Here is a 10042-nt window from a genome sequence, read left to right as displayed (position 1 = left end):
CTGGTACCAGCGGTGTCAAGATCGGCCTCTGTGGAGGAGGCTCGTGAAGGATGCTACTGGGCAGTTGGAGGCAGTCGCCCTCCAACAACAACGGAGGGCGGAGGAGCGACGCTCAGAACAACGAGCGGAGCGCTGGGTGGCTAAAGCACAGCAGGTTGGCACAGTAGGGGGCACAGGTGGTGCATCAGCCAGTCATCTCAGTCAGTCGACCCGTGGCACCTGGGTCTGCCCCGTGACCTCCTGCCAGCGGGCGTTCGACACTTCACGTGGCCTCAGGGTGCACATAGCCTGGCACAAGCGTCGTGGTGACGTCACCGCCACTTAGTGGCGAATGGCGGTTGTTGTGTGTCAGTGTGTGTCAGTGTGTGTCAGTATGTGTGTTTGTCAGTGTGTGTGTGTCAGTGTGTGTGTGTCAGTGTGTGTCAGTGTGTGTGTGTGTCAGTGTGTGTCAGTATGTGTGTGTGTCAGTGTTTGTGTGTCAGTAACTCTGTCGTGGACAGTGCTGTGGGGGGAGGTCCAATTTTTGATTGGCTCCTCCCCTCATGGCATATGTGTCCACCACAGGGGCTAAACGGGGGCTCTGGATGGGTGCGAGGGGCTGGTAACCCCTCCACCTTCAATTAATTACCACTAAACCACGAGTTAAACTGAAATATGTAACTAATAAGCTTGTGCCGAAGGCCCCGGGGGGCCAGGCGTCTATGACGTCTCCTGGCCAAACCCCAATTGGCGGAGCCAGGAGATTGAATATCTACCCTTGGGGCTCCTCCAGAAACAACGAAAAGCCACTACGGGTGGCCACGTGGAATGTTCGAACGCTCACTGCGGAGGAGAGGCTGTCACTCCTCTGTCGGGAGCTGGACCGGTACCGCCTGGATCTATTTGGCATTCAAGAGGTCCGGTGGACCGGCTCTGGCTCCTGCCACAATGAGGGGTGGACAGTCCTCTACTCGGGGCAACAGACTGCCAAACAACAGGGTGTGGCTCTTCTTTTGAACAAAAGAATGAAGGGGGCGTGGGAGCGTGGCGGTGAGGTGTGGGAAGCTGTAAGTCCCAGGCTACTTTGGGCTCGCCTTCCCGTCAACCGGAGGCGAGGAATGGTGATCGTGGTTACTTATGCCCCCACCGAAGATGAACATCCGTGGAGGGATGCAGGCAAAGCCAATGAGTCAGATGCCTTCTATAACCTCCTGTCACAGGTGCTGGCTAAAGTGGCCCCTCGGGATAGAGTCATCATGTTGGGTGACTTCAATGCCCGAGTTGGTCATTATACTGGCAGCTGGTCTGGAGTGATTGGAGGGCATGGGCCAGATCAGCTCAATAACAACGGTAGGAGGCTGCTAGATTTTTGTGCAGCCCATGGGCTTGTAATTACCAACACGCTGTTCCGGCATCGGCGCATCCACACAACATCATGGATGCATGCCGGGTCCAAGCAAGAACATCTGCTGGACTACATAGTGAAGGACCAGCGGATGTGAGCCCATGTCCTTGACACCAGGACCTACCATGGAGCTGATCTGCCCTCTGACCATCGGCTAGTCATTTGTAAGATGCGCCTGCCATTCTTCCACTCTGGTGGTGGGTGTACACCCAGGACCCCATTCCAACCTAAAGTGGCCTGGTCTCAGTTATCTGATGAAAGTTGCAAGCGAGAATTTCATCATCGCTTGCAGCTGGGATTGGCATCGTCCCCGACTCCTCCTGATATCGAGGGTAAATGGGCGAGGTTTAGGACTGTGAATCGTGCAGCTGCAATGGCTGTTATGGGTACGCGGTCCAGACCTCCCCAGAGACCCTGCCTGACAGAGGAGGTGTTCAGGATGGTTGAGAAAAAGCGACAGGCCCACTGTCATCGGCTACAGAATCCCACGTCAGAGAATGAGGAGGCTTACCGCAGCCTTCGCTCGGAGGTTCGGAGAGCCGTAAGGCGCTGCAAGGATGGGTGGTGGTCGCGGGTTGCTGAGGAGATGGAGTCTGCCTCAGTGGCCCGTGATCACAAATCTCTATTTAACTCCATCAAAAAAGTATCCTGCAGCGCCACACCTATTACCATCATTAGGGGAAAAAACGGTGATCCAATCTCCGACCCCCAGGAACAGGTTTGCAGATTTGCTGAGCATTTCTGTGAGGTCCTGGGGGAGGGAAAATCCCTCAGCCAGGAAAACATCGTGGCACAAAGTGAGGATGACCCTGCTGAGGCTGTGGTGCCTTAAAAATTAGAAGAAGTCACCCCCTGTGAGTGGCTGGCTGAGGTGCCATCTGTTGAGGAAGTACTGAAGACGATCCGGAGTCTGAGACCAGGAAAGGCAGCGGGCAGAGATGATCTCCCAAGCGAAATGCTGAGGGAGGGCGGGGTTTGTGCGCAGACTGCCCTACATGACATCATAACAACAGTCTGGACCACTGGACGGGTTCCGCAGGATTTGGAGGATGCCCTGGTGGTCCCCCTCTTTAAGAAGGGGGACAGCACAGACTGTAACAACTACAGGGGCATCTCACTCCTCAGTGTGCCGGGAAAGGTCCTGGCAAGGATTATTCAACATCGCCTTGCTAGGCACGCTGAGGAGAGGCTTGTGGAGCCCCAATGCGGTTTCAGGAAAGGGCAGTCTTGCACAGATGCCTTATTTTCTCTCCGTCTGCTACAGCAGACGTGTAAGGAATTCCAAAAAGACCTACATCTCTGCTTTATTGACCTGGTCAAGGCCTATGATACCATCAGTAGGCCTGGGATCTGGGTTGTTCTTCATGCTGTCGGAGTCCCTGACCCTCTGCTCATGATCATTAAGGACCTTCATGATGGTGAGCAGGCCTGGGTAAAACTACGTGGCCGGGAGTCAGAGCCTTTCGCTGTACACCTCGGGGTGCGACAGGGATGTCTTCTGGCTCCCACATTATTTAACATCTATTTTGACCACGTAGTTCGTGAAGCCTTCAATAGCTGTACCGGGGGAATTTCCATTTGGTTCAAATATAATGGGAGGCTGATCGATGCCCGGGTATGGTCAAGGGATGGCTCCCTCTTGCTCAACCACATTATGTATGCCGATGATTTGGTAATTGCTGCTCATTCAGAGGAGGAGTTGGAGACGCTGCTGTTGAAACTGGAGCGTGCCACTAAGAGGTGGGGCCTTACCATCATCCCCACCAAAACTAAGCACCTGCCTGGGTATTTTGTACCATCGGATACTCCACCCCCACAACTCCCAATCGGTGATGGGGCAGTTGTGGAGAGAGTGGAGCGTTTTCCATACATGGGCAGTGTGCTCATGACCGGCTCCGGTTTAACAGCAGAAGTCTCACTCCGAATTAGTCGAGCAGCAATATCTTTTCATCGGTTGCGTAACGCTGTGTGGAAGCTACCTGGTCTGTCGCTCCGCACGAAGCTTCAGGTCTTCTCGGCCACCGTAATTCCCTCCCTTCTCTACGCTTGCGAAACGTGGACCGCCCTAATGGAGCATCTTCGCCGGTTAGAAACATTTAGGCTGGCCTGCCTACGATCCATTCTGGGTTTAACCAGGCTGGATTGTGTGAGGAGCTCACAAATCCTTGAAAGATCTGGGCAAAGTCCCATCGGTGAGCTCCTCCGGCAGGCAAGGCTGCGTTGGCTGGGTCATGTAGCCCGCATGCCCAGCCTCTGCATGCCTAAACAGCTTTTGTTCAGCCGGATCGAGGGGGTTAAACGGGCGCGGCACCGGGCTAGAGAAGAGATGGTGTGACGTGGTACAGGAGGACGTGGAGCTGAGTGGACTTGCCGATGACTGGTACCAGCGGTATCAGGAGGCTCGTGAAGGACGCTACTGGGCAGGTGGAGGCAGTCGCCCTCCAACAACAACGGAGGGCGGAGAAGCGACGATCACAACAACTAGCAGAGCGCCGGGTGGCTAAAGCACAGCAAGGTGGCACAGTAGGGCGCACAGGTGGTGCATCAGCCAGTCATCTCAGTCATCTCAGTCAGTCGACCCGTGACACCTGGGTCTGTCCCGTGACCTCCTGCCAGTGGGCGTTCGACACTTCACGTGGCCTCAAGATGCACATGGCCTGGCACAAGCGTCGTGGTGACGTCACCGCCACTTAGTGGCGAATGGCGGTTGTTGTGTGTGTGAGAGAGTCCGTGTGTGTGAGTCCGTGTGTGTGTGAGTCTGTGTGTGTGTAGGGAGCGGTAGTGTATAGGTTAGCGCAGTTGCGTTATGAACCTGGCGACCCGAGTTCGATTCCCGCTCACGGTCAACACCAGTGACGATCATCTGAACCGGTCCTGGACCTCCCCTGGTACGATGTGTAAACATCGCCACTGGGGAGACAAAGGCGGCCGGGCGTGGTGTTGGCCACCCACCCACCCCCTCGGCCTTTCATAGGTGCTCGCTAACAGCACTTGCCCAATCAATCTGTTTAGGCTTAATGGTGGATCTATTTCTTCGTGTGTGTGTGGATCCCGTGTGTGTGTGTGTGCAGCATGTGCCCAATGCTATAAAATTATATATCTAAATAACGATTACAGCCTTCTTATGTGCTCGCTAACATCACTTGCCCTAACAATCTGTTAACGTTATAACGGGGGATATTTGTCGTGTGGTGATGTATGATACACCGCACCAGGTACTTATTTGAAGCTGAGTTCGATTTAGGGGAGGCCCATGACCGGTTCGGATAAATCGTCACTGTTGGTGGCCGTCAGCGCTAACCGCTACACTACCGCTCCCCATCGCCACTGGGGAGACAAAGGCGGCCGGGCGTGGTGCTGACCACCTCACCCGCGCGTGTGCCGCGCCGGCCTCATAGCTGCTCGCGAACAGCACTTGCCCCAACAGTCTGTTAAGGCTATACGGGGATTATTTGTCTTTGTGTGTGTGTGAGTACCTGGTGCGATGTGCGAACATCGCCACTGGGGAGACAAAGGCGGCCGGGCGTGGTGCTGACCACCTCACCCGCCCGTGTGCCGTGCCGGCCTTCATAGGTGCTGCTCGCTAACAGCACTTGCACCAACAGTGTGTGTAAGGCTACGCGGGGGATCTTTATCCTTGTGTAAACGTGTTGCATGCGAGTTCACCGAGACCCACCAACAGCGTGCGTGGGTGGGTGGGGAGGAAGACAATCTTTTTTTTCCGGAGCTCAGCCAGGGACAGCTGCAAGTGAGAGTAAACTATCCTTTAAACACGGACCCGTAAGCACCCTCCTACCAACAGCTGCCTTTGAATTCTGCGGTACTCCGTAGCGTGGACTCCAGATAATTAATTATTATCATTACATATTTTCAACTTACTACGCGGCGAGGATTCACTCAATCTTGGAGCGAGAGCAAAAGACGCGAGGAAGAACCACAACAGACGAGCGGTCAGGCAGCAGCAGCAGGAGGAGCAGCAGCAACCACACGGTGAGCCGGCGTCAAATCCCCCCCACACGAGGTCTGCGGTCCTCTATATATTGAGGTGTTTTCTGCCAATTAATGAGTGATTACGTGTGGGAGAAAGCCCGGGGCATCCGAGGGAAGGACAAAAAAAAACGACGCGTGCGAGGGTGCAGCACTCTATCCCATACAGATGGAACAGGTGGAGTTCACGCATGCAAGCCAGGCCACGGCGCGCATCTACGACGCTTCTTTCGCACCGTACGTAGGCACACGTCCTCCGCCCAGCCACGCGAAGGGAGTTGGAACAACAACAACAACTACAAACGCGTCGGTGAGTCCACCAACCTGCGCTGCTACTACCTCCACGGCGCTGGATTTAAACAAAAAGCGCCGCGTGCGTCACCCACCAGCGGCAGGCAGTTTTTTGTTTGTTTGATCTGCGCGAGCGGAAAGAGAGAGGGAGCGAGAGAGGCATTGTTGAAGCCTCTGGCAACGACGACGCGCTATCTGTGCCGGATTATCCTAGTAGCAAAAGTAGCTAGGGTACATATGTAGTAGCTACTACACGTGTAGTAGCAGCTACACGTGTAGTAGCTACTACTACTACATATGTAGTAGCAGCTACACGTGTAGTAGCAGCTACACGTGTAGTAGCTACTACTACTACATATGTAGTAGCAGCTACTACACGTGTAGTAGCAGCTACACGTGTAGTAGCTACGGGCCCCGCACTTTCAAGGGCCCCGCGCTAAATGCTTTCAAGCTATCAATTTCGGTTCAGTGATTCTGCACTTACTCTATTACTTTTGTACTATACTGCCTTAAACTTTTATGAACGACTGTTTAAGGTTAGCGATTTGTCGTATTACCTGGCTGTATAGCAAACGAAGAAAATACAATGACTTTACTTTGAAAGTTAAAATTTCGTGTTTTCACGTGTTTTCTTAGGGCCCCTTTATAACATATGCTACAGGCCCCGCATTGCGCGCTATCCGGAGTGCGGTCGGGGGACTCTTTGCTGCGTCCCATCCCATCAGCCGCGTCCGTGCGCCTGTCCCCCATCTGTCTGCGCGCAGCAAATAAAACGGCACCGCAAATCCCGCCTCGCTCGCCCGTTCGATCACTCACTCATCCCACCGCGCGCTCTCTTTCTCTCTCTCCGTCCCCCCCCCAGCCTCGAGCCAAACACGAGTTTGCTTCGCCTTGAAGATTACATAAAGGTCACGCGTCTGCTACAGAGAGCCACGAGGGGGGTGAGCGAGCGGCGGGCGGGGGGGGGGGTGCCGTTTGTTTCTGCACGCACGCGAGTTTCAGGGGTGGCTGGGTCTCCTGTGTCGTGTGACTGCGCGGCTGCGCAACGCCGATACGCTGGCAAATTAACACGCGGCCAAACCAGCGGCGACGATGCAGCAGCTACTGAAATCGAGCTGCCAATACTAACTCGGTGCAAAGGGATTTGTAATAATCTACGAGCTCGACAAACTGACTCACAGCCACAACTTGCTTTTCATTATTATTTGTTTAAATACGTGAAACAACGAGATCAGTGGTTCTTAACCTTTCACCGAAGGGCATCTCGCACCCCCATTTGGGGGGGGGGCGTGCACCCCGGGTTAAAAACCACTGAACTAGATAGTATGTTATGATAATAGTGTTTTTCCCCTTTTTTCTGGCAACAAAACTGAAACCTTTTTACAAGGATTCATGTCTGCAGTAACCACAATGCCTGCAGTCAAAATGCAAACAAAAAACATACTATGATAATATATGCATTGTCCTTGAAACTGATTGGTCCACACCAAAGGGACGGCTTTCTTTTGAGCCTCGACCCAATTGGTGCTCGACCAGATGATGCCAAAAGGCGTACATCTCAAAGACAATGCCACTATCAAAGTAATGATGGCTCGGGGTGAGCACCTACATCATTAGACCTCCTTTGCCAGTACCAAAATATAATAATAAAAAATAATAATTAAAAAAGGGGAAAACCCTATTATTATATTTTGGTACTGGCAAAGGAGGTCTAATGATGTAGATAGTATGTGAATATATATATCATTGTTGAGAATATTCTCATTTTATTTTGAGTATTAATGTGATGATGGCACGTTGAGTGGCACAATTGTGACAGAAAGGCTCCACACACGTGAACAAAACTAAACTTGACTGAAGCGTCCTGTAAATTACTTCACTTCTGTGTGGCCACACCCACTCTGAACCCTACCCCGCCCCCTATGAAAACAGACGCTGTTCCGTGCAGCTCACGACTGCTTGCTCCTTCCTTCTCTCTACTATTCACTATCATCGTAACCCTCTCACACCCTCCGACATCTTGGCCAGGTCATTCCTTCTCCGCCTTCTCCTACTCTTACCCTGCACTCCTTTCTTCCTGCCGTGTCATCTTAATCCCTCTTTGTCCGTCTTTACTCTCATTCCAGTGGTGTATACCACAGGTAGAATGCGTTATGACAGTGACTTAGCCACGAAAGCCACACTTGAGTGGGAAATACTTAAACATTTTTAGAAGCGCTCTGCTGCATTGGGATGTTTGTTGTTTGACCAACACCAGCAACATTGTGAGTTCTATAGGCATTTATCTTTGGTAGGAAACCTGAGGACACCGCATCGCGTGGCGCTTTCAGATGCGCTTCTGCGGCCGTTAGGAACGTTCTTCCGATATCAGGAAGCCACTTGAGCTATGCACTTCTAAATCATCTAGATTGAAAACTCGTTTCTTTAGAAATGCTTTTTTGTGTTTAGTGTGTTGTCCTTCCGCCGCACCTCCAGTTATCAAGGTTGGCTACATACGGTGCGACAGAAGTTCAACATTAATACATACACACATCACTGACGCTATTTGTAACCGGCAATAAAACTATGGGATAACCAGGTTCACAGGGCAGTGCGCTAACCACTGTGCCACCGAACCCCACCCAATGTAATATCATTATATACAAAATTGAAAGCTGTTTGTATGTATTTCTTCTTTCTCACCGTACGTAGCTAACGCGCCAATCTGTTTGGTTTAAGAGCTGAATTTAATAGAAACACTAACCCTGACAATAGACCTTCCTATTCTTCTGGCCTATTCTTCATCTTGAGGCGGCTCTAGAAACGTTGCAAGTCGCGGGTATCGGGGAGTGGCGTTCCAGAAATATCAAGCTTTTTAATCAAAATCAGAACATTTATTTTTCCTGGAGGAATCCGATTACCTATAAAGCTCTTTATCACAGATGTCCGGTAGGGGCAGGTCAGAACGTTACTACAAACAATGCAAAGTATAGGAAAGGTAAACAAATCACTTAATATATATACAAATACAACGAAACTGTTTTATCTCACAACGTAAAGCCCACTTGAGCTAATAACTTATTTTTTTCAAGCGACCTGGCCACAATTCATTAATAGCTCAACAAAGTGGCTTACGATCACGTGGAAATTTATAGCAGCAAAATGATCGAAATGCATGTTCCTAAAATGTGCATTCTGGCCACGAGCTTCAGGCAAGACCAATGCGTAGCGCAAGAGACGACTTCGCTGTCTCGCGACGCGATGGAACTTTCACGTCCACTTGAATGGTCCTTCGCGCGAAGCAGACCCCCTTTAGCGGGCGTAGCAAGTTCCCGTGATTTATACTGGTAGGAACGAAGTTGTTAACTGAGTGTACCAGCCTGCAATAGATTAATGTGTCCGTCCGTCCGTCCCCTTTCAATACTTTAACGAAGTGAAATCTCGTGCTGTTGGGTGTAATAAAATTGCGCAAAATTCCAATGTTCCTACCAGCCCACCCTGCAGGGACCTGTTCTCAGGATGCAGCGGCGGCGGGGTCTGACTCCCTTTAACTTGGGCTGCGGGGATTTTTGTTTCGTCGTGTTATTATCATCACGCAGCCACACGCGTGCACGCATGTGCAAGCCCACACAGCCGCGTAGGCAGCCTGATGCAGTCACGCAGAAAGATGGAGATCCCCCGTGTAGCCTTAACAAGAGTTTAACAGACTGTTATGGCAAGTGCTGTCAGCGAGTAGCAGCTTATGAAGGCTGACACGGCACACGAAGGGGTGGGTGGGCAGCAGCACCACGCCCGGCCGTCTTTGTCTCCCTAGTTCCGATATTCTCACAAACACCACAACAGCGATCGCCATTTTCCAGTAAATGGCGGTGACATCACCACGGACATTGTGCCAGGCTAGGTGCACTTTGAGTGCACTTTGAGTGCACCTAGCCTGGCACCACGCCCGGCCGACCCTTGTCTCCCTCGTGGCGATGTTTACACATCGCACCAGGTACTCATTTGAGGCTTAGTCGACCTAGGGGAGGCCCAGGACCGGTTCAGACAATCGTCATTGGCGTTGACCGTGAGAAGGCAATCGAACCCGGGTTTGCCGTGTTCGTAGCGCAGCGCGCTAACCGCTACGCTACCGCTCCCCAGCGCGCGCACACAATCACCCGCACAATCGTGAGTGACAGGGCAACACCGCGCGGTAGTTATGTGGCTGCCTGCAAGCCACCAACTGTACCGAGGTTGCAAGTCCCGTGGGGTCACTGACGGCCCCTGGTGCCCACTTAGTGCGGCCTCTGACGACCTGCAGCCTCCCCGCAACACACAAAGAGTGAAAACACCCCCAGCACCCCCCCACCCCCATCATCATCGTGCTGCTGTCAAACCCAACAATGGTTTCAAATGGTGTGG

The 10042-nt window shown here is 52.2% G+C and overlaps 1 long non-coding RNA gene across 1 annotated transcript; it reads left to right on the top strand.

Annotated features, from left to right (window-relative positions):
- Window positions 1–3087: 3087 nt before the first annotated feature.
- LOC142924030 (uncharacterized) lies at window positions 3088–9129 on the top strand. The gene is made up of 3 exons (XR_012941174.1): window positions 3088–5374; window positions 5541–5681; window positions 6525–9129. It is a non-coding gene; the product is annotated as an uncharacterized LOC142924030 (long non-coding RNA).
- Window positions 9130–10042: the final 913 nt, after the last annotated feature.

Source organism: Petromyzon marinus, chromosome 7, assembly GCF_048934315.1.
Source record: "Petromyzon marinus isolate PM22_M1 ecotype Great Lakes invasive population chromosome 7, UKy_Petmar_22M1.pri1.0, whole genome shotgun sequence".
NCBI classification, from domain to species: domain Eukaryota; kingdom Metazoa; phylum Chordata; class Hyperoartia; order Petromyzontiformes; family Petromyzontidae; genus Petromyzon; species Petromyzon marinus.
This window is presented reverse-complemented; position numbering and strand designations above follow the sequence as displayed.